Source organism: Pinus tabuliformis, chromosome 1_1, assembly GCF_031772625.1.
Source record: "Pinus tabuliformis cultivar Carrire ecotype Pingquan chromosome 1_1, CPIR1, whole genome shotgun sequence".
In the NCBI taxonomy this organism is placed as follows: domain Eukaryota; kingdom Viridiplantae; phylum Streptophyta; class Pinopsida; order Pinales; family Pinaceae; genus Pinus; species Pinus tabuliformis.
Window position 1 is genome coordinate 694,490,816 of NC_142297.1, and position 9,910 is coordinate 694,500,725.

The 9,910-nt window shown below is 33.8% G+C and overlaps 3 non-coding genes across 3 annotated transcripts; 2 read left to right on the top strand and 1 right to left on the bottom strand.

Moving 5' to 3' along the window:
- Nucleotides 1-7,491: 7,491 nt before the first annotated feature.
- On the bottom strand, nucleotides 7,492-7,564 carry TRNAF-GAA (transfer RNA phenylalanine (anticodon GAA)). Its single transcript has one exon. It is a non-coding gene; the product is annotated as a tRNA-Phe (tRNA).
- An 862-nt stretch (nucleotides 7,565-8,426) lies between these two features.
- Nucleotides 8,427-8,499, top strand: TRNAA-UGC (transfer RNA alanine (anticodon UGC)). The gene has a single exon. It is a non-coding gene; the product is annotated as a tRNA-Ala (tRNA).
- Nucleotides 8,500-8,922: 423 nt separating this feature from the next.
- Nucleotides 8,923-8,994, top strand: TRNAW-CCA (transfer RNA tryptophan (anticodon CCA)). The gene has a single exon. It is a non-coding gene; the product is annotated as a tRNA-Trp (tRNA).
- Nucleotides 8,995-9,910: the final 916 nt, after the last annotated feature.

The window sequence follows — 9,910 nt, forward strand, 5'->3', positions numbered from 1 at the left end:
TTTACCTGCTCTGTTTGTGCATCTATTTGTGGGTGATAAGTTGTACTAAATTGAATTTGAGTCCCTAACCCAGAGAAAAGGGCTTTCCAAAAGGCGGATGTAAATTTTGCATCCATATCGGATATTATAGCCCTAGGTATTCCATGGAGCTGGAATATTTCCTTCATAAATATATTTGCAATTTGTACAACATTGTACGTAGATTTAAGAGGGATGAAGTGAGCTAATTTTCTCAATTTCTCTAATACCCCCATAATTGAGTCATTGTGTTTTAGAGTCTTTGGTAGTCCTGTTAAAAATTCCATTGTGATTGTTTCCCATTTCCCTTTAGGTATGGGTAAGGGGCGGAGAAAACTAGTTGGGTAATGGTGTTTTGATTTCACGTGTTGACACTTTAAACATTTAGCTAGATATTATACAATATCCTTATGCATTCTTGGCCATAAATAATTTATCTTAACAACAAAAAATAGATTTTGATATCCATAATGTGCGACATAAGGGTTCTGGTGGAACTCATATAAAAATAATCGCTTAATTGCTATCTGGTTTCGCATGTAGATTCTTCCTTTAAATGTTAGCAAATTTTCATTGTTAATACCAAAGTCAGTATGATTCCAAAAACCCTAGTCTTGCTTGTTCTACTGCCATAAGAATTTATAATATGGGTCTCGATTTGCTGCCTCCTTAATTTATTCTGAAAACTTAGGCTCCACTGACTATACTTTATCTCATAAATACATGGCAACTTCCTACTCAGTGCATGTGCTACTCGACTTTCCTTTCCTTTTAAATGTGTTATGTCAAAATCAAATTCACATAAAAACATAGTCCATATTTCTTGTCAGGCATTTAAATTAGGTTGTCTAAAGAAATTGGTTAGGTTGTTATGATATGTTATAAGTGGAAATTTCTTTCCCAACAATTAATGTCGCCACATTTTGAGAGCATGCACCACCACAATTAACTCTAAATTGTAGGCAGAGTATCGTTGCTCATGCTCCTTCAGTTTGCGAGATTCATAAGCCACCACTCTATCATATTTCATTATAACTCCCCCAACACCCTCTTGACAGGCGCCCGTACAGACTACCAATTATTTTCTTGCTTTAACAATTTTCAGCACCAGAGTTGAAGTTAACATGTGCTTTAATTCTTCAAAACTATGTTGGTACTTCGCAGTCCATTTGAATGTTCTTCCCTTATTATGTAGAGAGGTGATAGGATAAGAAATTCGTGAAAATCACTCTATAAAATGATGTTAGTACCTCGATAAGCCCATAAAAGACCTGACGTCTGCCTCATTTCTAGGTACTTTCCATTACAAGATAGTTTTGATTTTCTTGAGGTCCACAACTAGACCCTCGGAAGAAATCGCATGCCCCAAATATTGAATCTGGTCCTTATAAAAGTCATAATTGCTAAATTTAGCATAAATTTGATTTTCCCTCAATGTTTCCAGCTCTATCTGGAGGTTCTCTTTGTGTTATTCCAAACTTTGTGAGTAAATCAAAATATCGTCTATAAATACTAAAACAAACTTGTCTAAGTATACATGGAAGATACCATTCATCAAACTCATAGACATTGCAAGGGAATTAGTTAGGCCAAAAGGAGTCACAATAAACTCATAATGGCCATAACGAGTTCTGAATGTTGTTTTGTTGATATCTTCTTCCTTTATCTTTATTTGATGATAGCGCGAGCGCAAATGTATTTTCGAAAATAACTTTTCTCCCTTCACCTGATCGAATAAATAATCAATCCGGGGCAATGGGTATTTTTTTAATGGTTAATTTGTTCGGTTTTCTATAATCAATACATAATCATAATGTGTCATCCTTCTTCCCCACAAATAGTATTGGTGCACCCCATGGTGATACGCTTGGGTGTATGTATCCTTTGTCAAAAAATTCTTGCAGTTGTAACTTCAATTTTGTTAGCTCTAGAATACGCATACGATAAGGGGTTTTTGACATGGGAGTCACTCCCAAAAATAATTTTATTGTGAAATCAATATCCCATTTGGGTGGCAGTGCTGGAACTTCCTCCGAAAACACATCACTAAATTCTTGCACCACCGGCATGTTTTCTAGAGCAGAAAGATTGTCTTTATAATTGGTGTATCCAACTTGCACAACATAAATCTAACAGCCTTTCCTTATGCATTTACCTAGTTAGTTAGTTGTGATTGGGTAAAGTTTAATTAATTTTTTAATTCCCTGAGTTTCCTGTGTACTTCCTTCTTTTGTAAGGAAATTGATGGTCTTCTCTCTATAGTTTACCATAAACCAATTTTTTTCTAACCAGTCCATGTCAATTAATACGTCATAAGATCCTAATGGAAAAATATTTAAAGTTTCCTTAATCTACTAGCCACCTATTTCTACCACACAGTCCTCCATCTTGGAAGTCACTGTTCATTTTGTTCTGGTAGCCAATTGTACCAGCCAAGCATTATTAAACTTGACACTTTGAAAATGACATGACTCAACTACCTTCGGACTAATGTAACTTAAACTTGCGCCGGGAACTAGTAAAATATAAACATAGCAATTGACTAATTTACCTTCGAACTCGACCATTGTTGGTTGATATTCGACTTGGTGATCTTCCAATGCTGCATTAATTCATGACATGTTCCTTGCCACCTCTCCAACTGTGGAAGCTTCTTCAATATTGGCAATTTACTCTGTTTTTCCCCGATGAGGACAGTTTTTATAATAATGAGGTTCTCCACAACCCCAACACTACAAAGGGGGTTTCAGAACTAATTTGGATCTGGCTTACTGGATGCTTCTATTTGTTTGGTCTCATTAGGAGTTTGAATTTTTTGTTGATTCTTTCCCAGGGGTCGGTTAAAGGGTCTTTTTGCAGAGTTCCTGCTGCCAACAACTTTATTTCCTTTCATATTCTGTATATTTTTTTGTCCCTTTTTATGCAACCATACTTTTTTGTTCTCGCTTTTCAGTTGCATTTTCCATTAGGGGAATTTTGAGGTCTAAAATGGGCCTCCTAAGAAAAATGTACAACCAAAATAAAATTTATAAGAACTAATAGGATTCAAGATGATGATGTCAACCATGGGGGATGATTCACCATTTTTTGAGTAAAAAAGTAAAAATATTAAAAAATAATAAAACAATAAAACTACTTTTCAACTCGTATTTTAAAATTATCTCTCTTTGCTAAAATTTCCAGCAGGAGTAATCCTTGAATGAAAAATATAATTCATCATCCAAGGAGTACCCATGTTACATACTTTCGATGGACCCCTCTACACGAAAAATGAGAAATACATGAAAAATGTAATTGCAATCACATTTTTCATGTATTTCTCATTTTTTGTGTAGTGGGGTCCATCGAAAGTATGCAGCATAGGTACTCCTTGGATGAGGAATCAAATTCTACATGCAACGAGTGTTGTCGCTCGAACCATTTTAACATAGCAGAGTACCAACCGTATCAGGGGAATAGTGGTTCACTTGTTCAAATTGGCTTCGCCGATTCTTTTTTTCCATCTCATTGGATATCAAAACGAAATGTTTGTGATGAGAATACAGTACGGTTTCCAAGTTTGAGAAATAAATAGTAAGAACCAAACCTAAGTTGAGAACTATGATAACAAAAAGTTGTCGTGGAAAGTTGATCCATCGTCGCGGCCATCTTTGTTTAAAGTGTTGTACAAGTTATCTATCCACATAGTAGAATCACCTTCACAGCAAGGAAAAATAGGTGCATCCATGTTTGACCCCAATAATACTCCATATGAAACTGGGTATCGTATGGGAGCCGCTCACCAAATGGAAATAGCCTAGATATCATAGCTCAATAGAAACAAGAACTAGATGGCATGAATGTGCATTTCATGGTTATTGATTTGAAGATGCAAGATTAGAGGTCATCCATAGTTCAACTCTGAGTTAAGAATATCTCCCTCCACAAAAGATCTCTAAGAGAAATGATGAATTAGATTCCCTTTAAGGTCAACTGGAAACTCTTCAGGACCAAATTAACAACCTCAAAGCATGAATCTTGGAGACTGAAGAGGTTGTTGGGTCCCATCAAGATGAGAGGGTGGACCTTAATAAACTAGCCACATAATAGTCTTTTAGCGCCTATGTCTTATACTACCCCATAAATATCATTTCATGTAAGGTCAATTTTTGTTGAGTATACTGCTACCAAAATAGCAAACAATTGATATAGTGAGGTGTTACTTTAGCACTAATAGGGCAGTTTGAATTTTACCAAGCAAAAGATATTGTAAATTTCCCATGTGATAGCAGGACAAAAAATTTAATCACATCTTAATCCAATTGTGTGCAAAAATATTATTCTTGTTAGTAATTATAAAAAAAAAATATGTAAGTTAAACTTATATATTTAAAAAATAAACATGTAATAATATTAATAATAGAGATTTTTAATTTGCAAATAGGCTTTGCAGCATACAATGGCCCAATATCATATGCCCAAAAAACGTTAACGCATTTTATATGCCATTGTTAACACCACACTTTTGTTATTAATGATTTTAATTAAAATAGTAAAAAGGGCATAATTGCTTTAGACTTAAAACTCAGGTTTTAATCTTTGATTACTACTAATAATATTATGGAAGATCCAATGGAGGGCAAATCTTGCTATCCACCTAATAATTGTTGATAATTATATTAAAATTTTAGAACATGTCTATCCTATTAAATGAACTTAGTCAATAATATATGTAAGGCATTGCTTAATTAGGGAAGAATGACTGAGAAAGAAAATGGATGACACAAGTTTTGCAGGTGATCTCAGAGGTCTCTATGGTTCGTCTGAGTATTAAATTCATAATTTGGGATTTCCTTGGAATGTTCCAAGTTATTTTATATATCAACACAATTTACATGTGATATTTGGATGCAGTGGTATTTTTAGCTTTTGTATATATTGTGTGATATCATTATTGTAATAATATTGAAAAGAATAAGCATCTATTGTGCAAATCTCATTTTTGCAATTGTATTTTCAACTTTTGTATATATCGTGTCATATTATTACAAAAGATACACATTTACTGTCCAAACCTTTAAATGAAAATGGTATATTTTGGAGTGTTTTTTGCAATGAGGTAATTTTTTTATTATTAAATTTTCATTTGTATTATTTAAATTGAATGGGAAAAAAATTATAACCTCAGGAACCACACCAGTCCTTGTAATCAAAAGAGGTTGTGTTAATGGATATGATCTCTACTTGAGTCCTACGTTCTATATCATGCATGGATGCTATAGATAATACCACATCCAACAAAATTCCATGGATTTTGGGAGTCGACAAGTGGTTTTCCATCTGTATCTCATGAGACCAAGTTATGAAATTGAATAAATAAACAAGGATAACAACTTTTTTTTCCTTTTAAAGATAGAATAAAGTTTGATAGTCAATCTAACTATCGCGACAACACTCTGGACCAATTTATTTCTCAATGGCTGTGATTTGATTCTTTTCCCAAAGATTGGATTCAGACTTGAATCATCTCAGGCCAGGAGGAGTTTGGTAAAGAGGAAATTAAAAGACCGATATAGTGCAAGTGGGAGAAATGCCTCAACTCCAATCCAAAACAAAGGGGAGAGAGACTTATAACCTAAAAATATATACTTTCAAGTTCCAACCATTTTAACATAGCAGAGCACCAACCGTATCAGGGGAAGAGTGGCTCACTTGTTCAAATTGGCTTCGCCGATTCTTTTTTTCCATCTCATTGGATATCAAAACAAAATGTTTGTGATGAGAATAAAGTACAGTTTCCAAGTTTGGGAAATAAATAGTAAGAACCAAACCTGAGTTGAGAACTATGATAACCAAAAGTTGTCGTGGAAAGTTGATCCATCGTCGCGGCCATCTTGGTTTAACGTGTTGTACAAGTTATCTATCCACATAGTAGAATCACCTTCACAACAAGGAAAAATAGGGGCATCCTTGTTTGACCCCAACAATACTCCTTATGAAACCAGGTATCCTGTGGGAGTCGCTCACCAAATGGAAATAGCCTAAATATCATAGCTCAATAGAAACAAGAACTAGATGACATGAATGTGCATTTCATGATTATTAATTTGAAGATGCAAGATTACATGTCATCCATAGTTCAACTCTGAGTTGAGAATCTCTCCCTCCATAAAAGATCTCCAAGCAAAATGATGAATTAGATGCCCTTCAAGGTCAATTGGAAACTCTTCAGGACCAAATTAACAACCTCAAAGCGCGAATCTTGGAGACTGAAGAGGTTGTTGGGTCCCATGAAGATCAGAGGGTGGACCTTAATAAACCAGCCACATAATAGTCTTTTATCGCCTATGTCTTATACTACCCTATAAATATCATTTCATGTAAGGTCAATTTTGTTGAGTATATTGCTACCAAAATAGCAGACAATTGATATAGTCAGGTCTTACTTTAGCACTAGTCAGGCAGTTTGAATTTCTACCAAGCAAAAGATATTGTAAATTTCCCATGTAATAGCAGGACAAAAATTTTAATCACATCTTAATCAATTCTGTGAAAAATATTATTATTATTATTAATTATAAAAAAAAAATAAAAATATGTAAGTTAAACTTATATATTTAAAAAATAAAAATGTAATAATATTAATAATGGAGATTTTTAATTTGCAAATAGGCTTTGCAGCGTACAATGGCCCAATATCATATGCCCATAAAACATTAACGCATTTTATATGCCATTGTTAACACCACACTTTTGTTATTAACGATTTTAATTAAAATAGTAAAAAGGGCATAACTACTTTACACTTAAAACTCAGGTTTTAATCTTTGATTACTACTAATAATATTATGGAAGATCCAATGGAGGGTAAATCTTGCTATCCACCTAATAATTGTTGATAATTATATTAAAATTTTAGAACATGTCTATCATATTAAATGAAATTAGTCAATAATACATGTAAGGCATTGCTTAATTAGGGAAGAATAACTGAGAAAGAAAATGGATGACACAAATTTTGTAGGTGATCTCAGAGGTCTCTGTGGTTCGTCTGAGTATTAAATTCAAAATTTGGGATTGCCTTGGAATGTTCCAAGTTATTTTATATATCAACACAATTTACATGTGATACTTGGACGCAATGGTATTTTTAGTTATTTTATATATCAACACAATTTACATGTGATACTTGGACGCAATGGTATTTTTAGCTTTTGTATATATTGTATCATATCGTTACTGTAATAATATTGAAAAGAATAAACATCTATTATGCAAATCTCACTTTTGCAATTGTATTTTCAACTGAGAAGAGGTGACCCTGGATCTTGAGGTCTGCGGTGTGACTCTCCCAACGTTTTAGCGCTGAAAACAATAAAAAAAACTTGGCATCATTTAAGAAAATAGTCACAAGGTCTGGTCTGTGATACTATCAGTAGTCACGTTCCTCTTTACGTATCATACGAAATTACCATATGCGGTTGTGACCTACGATGCGGTGAGCGTGGATCGAACACGCGACCTTCAGATCTTCAGTCTGACGCTCTCCCAACTGAGCTATCCCCGCGCGATGAAAATCACTTATTTTGAAGCAGTGGTGTCATCGTGGTCACAAAATTGTTGTAATCAATAATTCGAACAACTTTTGTGATTTTGCCTGTAATACCATACGGATGCCTATTCAGATTTTCCTCCGTCACATGATATGAATTTTGCAGATGAAACATGAGAGGGCATAATTGAAGCAAGTTACTGCTACTCTTATATATGGCCTCTATTTTCTATTAGGCTAGGGTTACTTGTGGATTGACTGCTGCACACAGATTAAATAAAATAGAGTAGCTTAAAGATGTTATAAATTTTAGCCAGATTAATGGAAAGCCGTTAATGTTCTGTATCCCAGGGATTTCAATGGTTTTTATGATGCTGAATCGATTTTTACTTTCAAAAAAGTTATTCAAACACTACAACAATGAAATTTTTTGGAAATTTTCTTGCCATATTTTAACCAGAAATTTGAAATCAATGAGAAATTGTGATCTAACCGGGCCAAATAAAAACGACATTTATATCATTAAATTTCATGTAAAAGAAAAATGAAAATATCAAATATCAAATGCTATAGCTCCTACAAATTCTCAAATAACAAATAATATAGTATATATAACTCGTCAATTGGTTTAAAAACAACTCTATAAATAAATAACTAATGAATTGGTTTCAATATAATACTCCGCCGCTCAACCCCTACGGCTCCCGGGAAGAACATTATTTCACATGTTTTGAAATGGATTTTCATGAAATCATCCCAAACTTTATGCACCTCGTAAGAAAATTGATTGTTATTCATTTTATTGTAAGTTCCGTTTCATGAAAAAATGCCTTTAGCACGGTTAGAAAACCTGCATTAGGTTGAGGCTGAAGCAGGTGGGGATGTAGCTCAAACGGTAGAGCGCTCGCTTTGCATGCGAGAGGCACGGGGTTCGATACCCCGCATCTCCAAATTTTAAATTACAAATATGGCTGACTATACGGCGAATAACGCTCTATGCCAATGATATGCGTTATTAATTGTTGAGACCACGCTTGGGAGAAGTTTTGGTTTACATAGCTTGCAATAGTCATCAATTCATTACATGTTTTAAATTACAAATATGGCTGACTTTACGGCGAATAACGCTCTTTGCCAATGATATGCGTTATTAATTGTTGAGACCACACTTGGGATAATTTTTGGTTTACATAGCTTGCAATAGTCATCAATTCATTGCTAACAAAACTCATCCACCATCACATGTGTTTAGCATGAGCTTTTAGTTCACCGAGGAGGATCAGTCTCCACCTTCATTATTAATAATAATGCAAAGTGTCAAACTCATTTTTATAGGTATGATAAATAATATCAAAGTGCTTTTAAATCAGTAAGGATCCGTGGCGCAATGGTAGCGCCTCTGACTCCAGATCAGAAGGTTGCGTGTTCGATTCACGTCGGGTTCAATCTTTCACATATGAAACAATGTCGATTCAGGGCGGGTTCAATCGAACTGTTACTCTCAATTTTATCAGTCAAGTCAAATCAATGCATACATATTTCAATCATTTTGTGTTCTTTAAGCTCTATCAATAAAAACTGGTGTTTTATCAAATCAATGCATACATATTTCAATCATGCTGTGTTCTTTAAGCTCTATCAATAAAAACTGGTGTGTTAAAATTAAGTTTTATCAGTCAAATCAATGCACACATGTTTCAATCATGCTGTGTGTTCTTTAAGCTCTATCAATAAAAACTGGTGTGTTAAAATTATGAAGACGCTTAGTCTTAGTCTTCGTTGCATGTAAGTCTTTGATCACAAACAAAAGTTATAAAAAGAAGTAATGTTTCAACCATGAAAGTAATGTTTCAACAATGAAAGTACAAACAATTTATAAAATGAAGTAATGTTTCAACAATGAAAGTGATTCATTCAATGAATAGGGAAGTTATTTATATAACTATGGCAAAATTGTTCAAACTATACAATTTGGTTACTTGAACCCAACAAAGTCAAGAAGGTCATATTGGAAGACAATAACGGAAAGATGATTATCACAAACAAGTTATAAAAAGAAGTAATGTTTGAACAATGAAAGTGATTCATTCAATGAAGAGGGAAAGGGAAGATATTTATATAACTTTAAACTATACAACTTGGTCACTCGAAACCAACAAAGTCAAGAAGGCAACATTAGAAGACAATTACGAAAAGATGATTATCACAAACAACTTATAAAAGGAAGACTTAATGTTTCAACAATGATAGTGATTCATTCAATGAAGAGGGAAGATATTTATATAACTATGAGAAAATTGGTTAAACTATACAACTTGGTCACTCGAAACCAACAAAGTCAAGAAGGCCACATTGGAAGAC